Source organism: Cynara cardunculus (assembly GCF_001531365.2).
Source record: "Cynara cardunculus var. scolymus isolate 2C chromosome LG 11, CcrdV1, whole genome shotgun sequence".
NCBI lineage: Eukaryota > Viridiplantae > Streptophyta > Magnoliopsida > Asterales > Asteraceae > Cynara > Cynara cardunculus.
Window position 1 is genome coordinate 21,657,974 of NC_037538.1, and position 10,801 is coordinate 21,668,774.

A 10,801-nucleotide genomic window follows, 5' to 3' on the forward strand; every position below is an offset into this window, starting at 1 on the left:
TTTTTGCTGAATCATTTGTTTAATGTCTTAATCAACTGTTGCATCCTGTGCTTCTTCTTAAGACTGATATTTTCCTTAGTTGTTAATCAAATCGCCCAATTTTAGATAAATCAAATCCCTCATTTCGTTATCTGAAATTAGTTTTTATAGACTAGAGTTTTGAAATAACTTTACAAGTTATCTCTGTGGGAACGATATCTGGTACTTATACCATTATTACTTGTTACGAGACAACAGTAGTTCAATGTGTATACTTGCGCCGAGTTCTATTTTTGTGTTGAAATCTAAGGTTGAATAAACCGATGAGCAATTACCTAGACCACAAAATGATCCTTTTAATGAAAACTCACCCATAAGGCACATCATTTCTTAAATAATGGATAGTAACAAAATATCCCAACAGTTCTGCATAACCCAAATACAAGCAGTCGCCAAAACTTCGAACATAAAAATTGCCATAATGGAAAGTCCGAAATTACAATACCTACCACAAGTCAGGCCATCCGATAATTCAACCCTCTATGACTCTCTAAATCTATAAATGCAACATCCTTCAAGAAAAGAGGTTTAAATCTATCCTTCCTATGAGTTCAATGTTTTTCAAGTATATTACTCAACAAATATGCCAGTTTCATTCTTAAAAGATTTAACGAACATGAAATCTTTATAATCAGTTTTACACACACATAAAAAGGATTACTACCATTAGGTATGTAATTGTGCTAAGTGACCATAAACGTCACGCACTTAATCCAATTAATACAAAGCATTTTTATCGACCCATAACAACAACGGTAATAAACAAAAATTCATTAAAAATGAAAGATTGACACATACCATCTTAGGGGTTATTTGTTTACCTCTTAATAATATTTCTATTAAGAGGCCGTCTTTGAATCGTTAAGAGATGAATCTTGTTTGACAAAAAAAAGTTTGCCTCTTAATGGTTCTAAAACCCTTTGAATGATTTTGTATCCCAAGTCTCTCTTAACCATTAAACACCCTAAACAATTACCAAACAATTATATTTTAATTTACACTATATCATGAGAGCCTCTTAATCATTCTGATCATTTAATCATTTTGTACCAAACCATTCAGCAACTGCCAAACCGCCCGTTAGTCCATCATACACTTACTTAACCCATTAATTTAAATCATTTCATGCACTAAATAGTGTGCCACAAAACACATCCACACAAAATTCAAGGGAAAACTGAGCGACTGAATGTTACCAAAATGTTCATCTCCAATAATAAAGTCGCATAAAAATGAAATTCTCAATAAAAATTTTGGGTGTTAACATACACACAATAGAACCAACTTATGCAATTCAAAAACCGTACTCTCTTGAATCACAAAATGACAAGAACAAATTCCAATAAAACTCAAATGTGATCATATACAATCGAGTGATTGCGTGAATCCCGAATTTGATCCAAATCCTTTACATACATCAAATTATAATTCAAAACATGCAACACCGCATGGTCATGAAAAGCTTAATACAAAGGTAGTACAACAAGTGTGTACCGAAACACAATGACACGAGACAAAGTTCCCCAACAAAATTTTGCATGCAAAGGTATTAACTAAAAGAGTTTCTCATAGTTAAAAACTTGACTCCAAACCCACATGTACCAAATTGTCTCTCAAAACTCGTAACAAGATATTTGTACATCCCTTGGATAATAAATGGAACAATTCTTGCCAGTCTCAATTTAAAACTTTGTTAGAATATGCACCTTAAAATGTTTGCAACACTACCAAAACATTATGTAGAAAACCCTTTTGAAAATTCTAATACATGGGCTACACCTTCGTGTGTGCCAAAACATTCCACAAAATTATCAACCCAACAGGCACAAAGTTTTGAAGAACATGAATAATTCGTGTAATATTTCAAAATAAGTATTGTGCATGCATTTGGTCAAGACCAAAGTTTTAAGACTACTTTCGCCAAGTCCTCTAGCCATACTACTAACCTCCAAACACCCAAACATCTTAAGGCAATAAGTGATAACTAAATCGATTACCCTTACAAATTCTTCTCATTACAATGCCAATTCGATAAGCCTACGGTTCAAATTCATCCAATAATCATGACCCACAATGGTCTACTTAACGAAATCTCAGTACTCAACTGTCACATAGGTGACAATGCTATGAACATCGATTCTTCTAATGATTAACCACTAGGAATTCACTCATTACCCCCATCGATCATCACAACAAGGCGATTCATGCACATGCATGTAACTGTAAATTCACCACCCCAATGGCCAGGTGAAACTATGAAAGTACCATACATGAAAATCCTTGTTACCATCACCATGATTCTTGATGCTAGTGTCAATATTGACTCTAAAATATCTTATCTTAAAGTGCTTAGTTGTAACATCTCATTTTCATTTACTCAGAAATACGCTAGTTTGAATCTAGGCATCCAAATTTCATTACCTAAATCTCTCAAACTTATGCTCTGATACCATCTCAATTTCATTTACATAGAATTACGTTAGTTTGGAAGAGTTCCACCCATTACACGTATTATAGCCATCCTCTTGATCAAGAATGAGAGGGAGAAAATTCTTGATGTTGTTGACAGCAAAAGTTCACGTGAAATCCAAAAGAAGACAAGGGAGGATTGTCACCTTTAGTTGTCCATTTTTAGTTTGTGATCGACGAGGATGAATTGTTCATCATGGTTGTCCTAAGGAGGAAGAGGGTGGTGGTTGTATGACGGAATCCTAAATGGTTCTGCGGGTATAGAGAAAAGGAAGAATGCTTGAAATTTTAGAGCTTTACTACCAAATTGACTTGTGAAAGTCCTTGCCTTCTCATTTAAATGGCACCATTATTCTATTTCTACCCATTACATAAAGAAAATCATTTTAAATCTGCCAATTAGGTGTTGCAATATGCCTTCCCTTCCCTCCTCATCGATATAGTTCCCTCCCTAAGAAAAAAACCCTTAAAAATGAAGTAGAAGGTGCACAATAATTGGAGGCTAGCTGGTTTTGATCAATAAAAGTATGAGAAGATGGAAATTTTTTCTTGGCTACGGATTCAGGTTCAGAGGGGGAACACATAATTGATATTTTGCATGTTTAGTCTTGACTTTGAATGATTGGGGCCCTTTTGATACTCTAAATCATGGTAACAACATTGTTTCCTGTCTTAGAAACAAAATCTTCCCCTTTCAATGAGGATTGAAGAACAACAAGAGAAATAGCCATTGTTCTTGCAACTATTTCACTAGAAATTTCACAAGTGGCGAATAGAATCCTAACTTCACCTCTTCAAACCCAAACAGAAAAAAGATCAAACTTTAATTAGGAAAATGGTATCAAAACCCTAAATTCGCAAAACTCCAGAAAGAAAATGCTAAATATTTATCAAGAATACCAATTATGATAATCAAAGCAAGTAGTTTTTTTTATCTTGATAGACCAATCCCTACTTTATATCTATGAAGATACCCAATCCCAAAACCAAGCTACAAGTTAATAGTTTTGTGGTACATAAAAATTGTCAAACACCAATATAGAAGTTAATTCATCATGGTAAATGTGGTACACATAAATAGCACCACCATAGCCAAAGGATGGTATAGAGGGAGGGATGTTGGTAAAGCGTCTGTAGGTGGCTTTTTAAGTCCGCCGTCAAATCCCAGGGCTCAACTCTGGATAGGTGGTGGAAACTACCAAGTTGGAGTACGGTAGGGGTGAGGGAATTTTCGGTGGAGAACGGATGGAAGGGGGAGTGAAGATGGAAGTGAGCGTAACCATAGCTATCAAAGATGGAAAAAAGAGGATGGGGGGGGGCAGTACTATGGGAAGAGGGAAGGGAGGGACACATGGGACGCCTTTTCAACTTTTTAAACAAAATTAAGGAAATATATAAAAAGTCAAAAATATCACTCATTTTACGTATTTTAAATTATGTCAGTAGAGGGACTCAATCTATCACAAATTGCAAACCATGGTGCAATAAATGAAATTCAAGCGAACTTAGCCATAACTTTTAAAAAACACAAGGACATAATATGTAATTTATTCTTATTTTAATTATGGATTTGGTCTATTTGTTTTTTTTATATGATTCGAGTACCTAGACTATGTTTATTATGGATATGCCCTCTAACTAACAATATCAATGTTTCACCATTGTGTAAGGGTTAAATGGAAGTCATTTTGATCTTTTTTATTTATTTCTTCTCATTAATTTTTTAATACAATTCATTAATGTTATATATATATATATATATATTATAAATACACACACATACCTACTTCGTATTCATAAGTTACCACAACCTAATATTGATCAGACGTGGCTTGTATCTTAAGCCTCCCCACCGTAACCTATCTCCATCAATCGTGGCCTCCATCGCTTGCCTTCTCAATATAACCCCTCTTTAATGTAACCTCATTTCCAAATTGTAAGGAGCCAAACACAATCCCCCAAACCATAACCCCTCTTCACTATAATCCCATCTCAAGATCATAAAAACCCAAATAATCCTGATGGAGGGGTATGTGATGTGAAGAAGAAGATGAAAAAATGGAAGTGTGTGTTGTGTTGCATCGTGACGGGAAAGAGGAAGACGCGAAGGGGGGATCAAAACTTCCTAACTTGGCACTGACTTTGGTTCAGCCTTGTTCAATCTTGATTCTAACACTATGTGTTCTTTTAATTCATCCCCTAATTGATCTTTTGTATGTCTCAGTACTACAAGAAAAACCTTTTCACACAGTTGTAAGGAGCTTTTTACACGGTTTTGGAATAGTGCAAGAAATTGGACGACCTTTTTACACGGTTTTGGAAAATGTCCCTTTTTTACATAGTTCCAAAACCAAATAAAAAGGTGAGAAAAACTGTGTAAAAAGGCTCAAAAACCCATCATTGGTTGGGACAAACCATTTTTCAACTGAAATATACCATTTATAATTCCAAAATGTCCTATAACATATCAATATTCATTTTTCAAACCAAATACATTACAAATGCATTATCACCAAATAATCTCCATTTATAGGATAAATAATCAAAAGACCCCACATTTATAATTTATTTATCAAAATGTCCAAAAATCCAAGTATATGCATTTTACAAAATTTATTAACTCAAATTTACTAGATATGGAAACTTCATCAAATACCCAACACATTTGATAAATATCAATAAAACACATTAATACTTCAATAAACATTTTGGCATGTACATAGTTTTCACAAAGCAACTTGAACTCACCTTGCTAGGTTAGGTTAAACTTAGATATCAAATCCATCTCTAGTTTCCAAAATGGTGAAGGATTTAGATCCATCAACATCCACCTTTTGAAACTTTATCTTGATCACAACCAATGCGTAGAAATGTATCAAAAGTAACCGATAAACTAGATTCATAGCAAACCTTAGTCAAATCCTCTAATCATCTAAAATATCCAAAATTGGTCAAAACTTCAAGACATGGAAAATACCTCAAAATGCTCTAGGAGGTTAAAATGAAACATTTTAACAAGAATGAAGGTTTAGAAGTTTAAGATGGACTTACAGTTTGCTTTTAGGAAGAATCCCCAAAACTAGGTCAACAATGGTGGAAGTGGTGATGAAGAAGATGGACTCGGATCTCTGATCCAAACTTGAAATCTTGATGTTTAGGAGCTCTTAAATGCTTACAGAAGGTGAATAAAAGCACTAGCAAGTCCATAAATCGAATTTCAATGAGGAAGCTAGGAGGTGAGTATGAGCTCTATTGAAGAAGATGAACATGGTGAAGGCTTTAATCATTATCCCTAGCTCTTGATCTCACAGAACTCTCGAAGAAATGGATTGGGTGAAATGGAGATTCTTGGACCAAGTTGATTGAGAGAGAAATGATTTATAAGATGAGAAATGAGGTAAAAATGGAAGGAAAATCGGTTTTATTGAGGAAAAACATGGCACATGACCTGCAGCTTCCAGCCCCTAATCTACCCAACTTTCACGGTCGGGAAGTTTTTTTCACTGCCAGGGAATTTCCTTCACGGTTGGGGAATTTTCTTCATGGTCGGGGAGTTTTAAAATTTCATTCTTTGATGATAGAAAGTATATTGTCGGTAAAGACAAGTTGGTAAAATATATAGCCGGTTTGAACAACTCAAAGTTGAGTTGGATTTAGAACATCATGAGACAATTTTGTTCGTATTTACAGAACCAAAAAGTATTGCAAAAATATGTTGCTCAAGAAGCTGTTATAGCTACCGATGGATTTCTTGTGATAGCATTTAGATAGATTATAGATATGTCATGTTCTTCATGCAATATGACCCGCAATGATGGAATCACGCAAATACCAACAACTATACGACACTAAAATATTAGCTAAATCAACAGGTTTGTGAAAAACACTGATCACTCATATCAGTTTCAGAGAAATGATAATTTAGGAAAGTAGAAAGAAATCACAACCAAAGGCAAACAAAGTCATCAACCAACTTTTCTCTTTACTTGAAATCATCAATAAACTTTTCTTAATCCAAATGAGATTTTTCATTATATTCCTAAGTAACTGCACCAATTGGTAAAATGAAACTGGTAATTTACAGAAGTATTTGTATCAAAATAATTAGGAACGACTCCATATTGTGATACATCAATACATTAATGACGTCCTATTGACCAAGAGTCAAAGATTACACAATCACAAGACAAAAACATCAACTATAAAAAGAAATTTCAATTAGTCTCATACTCTCATTCAAGGAGGGATTTTATGAGCCAATTCTAGAATATGTAACTTTAACTTATTGATCGTGAATGTGAGGGAAGGCATTGGTGAGCAAGTCCAACCATTGGTCATTGATGAGCATCGAGTGCAAGGGGAGAAAGTTGTGACAGGGTAAGGGCGAGAGTTGTAATAGAGTAAGAGCGAGAGATAGTCGAGAGCGTTTGTTTTGTTATTGATCGGCGAGTTCGATAAGTGGGGAGGGGATCCAAATTACACTTTGGAGTTTGGACTGTAATTTTTTCGCTTTTAAAATATGAGGTTTGGGCTTGTGTTCTACTCCAATTACATGATTTTGGGTAAAAAAAAAAGGTGTAACAAGGTCTACGCGCCTTTTTACACGGTTATTTTTTTAAATTTAATGGCTCAAAGAGGCTGTATATTTTCTAATCAACATTACAGGGGAAAACAATGCTTAAAAACAAAACTATGCACAACAATGAGAGGAAACTAGCAACAAATTAGGCTAGACACAAGGCAATCGAGATGGGTTATATATGGAAGATATTTTGAATTCTAGTACTCCCCCTCAAGTTGGAGCGTGTAGATTACGAGTGCGCAACTTGTCAAGTAAGAACCGCAGCTGTTCAGTTCCTAACCCTTTGGTGAGAAGATCGACAATTTGCATTGTAAAGGCGATGGACAGTGGTTCAACCTCCCGTGACTCTACTCTTTCACGAACAAAGAAACAATCCATTTCAATGTGTTTAGTTCTTTTGTGGAAAACCGGGTTGTTGGCGATGTGACGAGCGACTTGATTATCACAAAACAAAGGTGTTGGCTTGGTCGAGTGAACAACCAATTTGGTCAGAAGCCATCTCACCCAAATATTTTCACTAACGGTGGACGCCATGGACCTATATTATGCTTCAGCAGAGGAACGTGAGACAACTGATTGCTTCTTGGTTTTCCAGGATATTGGTGCACCGCCAAGGAGGAGTAAATATCCAGTTCATGACCTTTTGGTGTAGGGACATCCGAGCCAGTTCGAGTCATAGTAGGTCGTGAGAACACATCCTCCCTTACGTGGTAAAAGAACTCCTTGTCCCGACGTTCCTTTCAAGTAGCGAAGGACACTATGTGCAACGTCCAAGTGTGGTTGTCTCGGGTCTGCTATGAACTAGCTCAACACATTCACCAAGTATGTTATGTCTGGCCGCATAGCTTGTAAGTAAAGCAATCTGTCAACTATACGACGAAAGCGACCGACATCAACTTTTGGTTCCTTTTCGGCTCTATCAAGTTTCAGATTCTGCTCGATTGGAAATAGACTCGGCTTGCATCCTTGTAACCCACAATCTTTAAGGATGTTAAGTATATACTTACATTGATTTAGCATGAGACCTCCGGACGTTCGAGTCACTTCTATGCCAAGAAAATACTTGAGGTTTCCTAGGTCTTTGATGCTAAACCTGTTATTTAGATCATCTTTTTTTTACTTGTATTTTTGTCGGGTTGTTTCCAACCATGACCACATCATCAACATAAATGAGAGATGCGACAAAACTGTTTCCTTGCTTGTGAATAAAAAAGGAATAGTCGGTTCGAGACTGCTTAAAACCGAGGTTGACGAGGGCATTGCTAAACTTTTGATACCAATTGCCTGAAGCTTATTTCAAACCATATAGTGACTTTCGTAGACGACAAACTCTAGTATCTCCTTCCCTTACAAAACCTTGGGGAATCTTCATGTAAATTTCTTCATTCAGGTCACCATGTAAAAAGGCATTGTTAACATCGAGTTGGTGGATTGCCCAATTTCTTTGGACTGCGACGGCCAAGAGAGTTTTGACAATGACAAGCTCAGCAACTAGAGCGAACGTGTCATGATAGTCAACACCCTCCATTTGGGTAAACCCTTTTGCAACGAGACGGGATTTGTATCTTTCAACCTCACCGTTGGGTTTGTATTTCACTTTGTAGACCCATTTTGAATCAATGGCATGTTTTCCTTCAGAAAGATCTTCCATTGTCCACGTCCCTTTTTTTTCTAGAGCTTGAATTCCTTTTCTCATAACTTCTTTCCACCTGTCATTTTTAACAGCTTGATGAAAGTGTTTTGGTTCAACATTAGAATCGATGGCCTCCAGGAAAGCCTTGTGAGTATCAGAATTTTTTTTGTATGAAACAAAGTTAGATAGAGGGTATACTGTTGAGGACGCTTGATTTGGTGGAGCTTGTGCATGGTCAACCGATGGGGGAAGTTGGACGTGATAATCAGCAAAGTGCTTCGGTTGACTTATGTTTCTCTTCTCACAGGTCGGAATAGTGGTAATAGGTTCAGTGGTAGTACTTTACAATTTATGGTGAGTTTATTGGTTATCGTTGATGATTTCTGGATCAACGTGTAGCCCATGGGTTTCTGAATCTGGGCTCCCTTCATCAAGGTCTTGGGTCAAGGCATCGGGTTCACCTGGGCCTTGGACATTAGTGGATTGTCCACCTTCATTGCCCCACACGTCCTGTTCGGTGTCATAATGGACCGACCTATTATATATCCCATCATCAACTTTCAGTGGGTCATCATTTTCACGTTCATCGTCTTGCTTGTAAAACGGAAACTGGTTCTCATGGAACCTCACATCCTGTGAAACAATTATCTTCTTGTTTTCAATCTCAAATATCTTATAACCTTTGGTCCCATGTGGGTAACCCAAAAACACCCCGTGCCTCCCCCTTGCTTCAAACTTGTCTCCTTTGGTCTTATTACTTCTAAAGTAAGCCAAACACCTAAAAATTTTCATGTGTTCGTAGTCCAGTTTTTGTTGAAAAATGATTTCATAGGGGGTTCTATTTTCTATCACTTTATACAGCAACTGATTGATGATATAGGCAGCGGTTAAAACACATTCACCCTGAAATCTTTTGGGAAGACTGGCTTCAAATCTAAGAGCAGGTGCGGTTTCAAGAAGATGCCTATGCTTTCGTTCCACCACCCCATTTTGTTGCGGGGTGTGAGGACACGTTGTCTCCAATAAAATTTCTTCCTCACAATAAAAGTTAATCATCTCATTGGACGTGAATTCCCCGTATTATCAATGAAACACTTGCCTGCTTCGTGTTTGTGTTTTAGAAGGAAGACCCACACACCCCAACTAAAATCATCGACAACGGTTAAAAAATAGTTTACTCCCGAAAGCGAGGGAGAATGGTGCTTTCCTCAAACATCACAATGTAATAACTCAAAGCAACCATTGGTTTTAATTTCACTATTTTGAAAAGGAAGTCTAGTGTGCTTAGCTCTAGAACAAGAATCACACAGCTTATTGAAGGTAACATTCCTAAGGAAATCAATCTGGGTAAGTTTATCACCGGAAGCGTGACCAAGCCTTTTGTGCCAGACATTCGTGGTTGCAATTAGATCCTTCTTCTCGGTTCCAAACATCCCCATACAGTAAAGGCCTCTTCTGCACTCACCCACACCAATCAACCTCCTCGTGTGAAGTTTTTGCATTACACAAAAATCAAGAAAAAAAGTTATTGACGATTGAAGATCTTTACTCAATCGACTAACCGACAAAAGATTGCAAGTGAACTTAGGAATATGAAAAACCTCTTTTATTTTTGCACCCCTCGATAAGGTGTATTCACCTCTTCCTTCAACGGGTATAGAATCTCCGTTAGGAATAACGACGGAGTTCTCATTGCGAGTTTGGATCATGTTCTCAAGTATCCCGATGTTGTGCGTAATGTGTTCGGTTGATCCCAAATCAATTACCCAATCGTCCCCAAAATTATTTTTACCTGCCATGAAAGCCGTCGGAGCCGGATCATCCTTTGTTCTTTTCCCACTTCTTGCAAAGTGTTTCAAAAAAGTTTCATACTGCTCATTAGTCAAACCTGGAACGGGACTTGTACCAGTTTTGATACAGGTAGTCTTTGGTTTGCTTTCGTCTCGCTTCTTATTCCCCGACCACCAGTTGGGATATCCTACCCGCTTGAAACAACCCTCCCGGTTATGGTTGCCTTTGCCATAGAAAGTGCAGAGTTTCACTACTTCGCTGTATTTGCTGTCTTTTGTAGCAGGTCT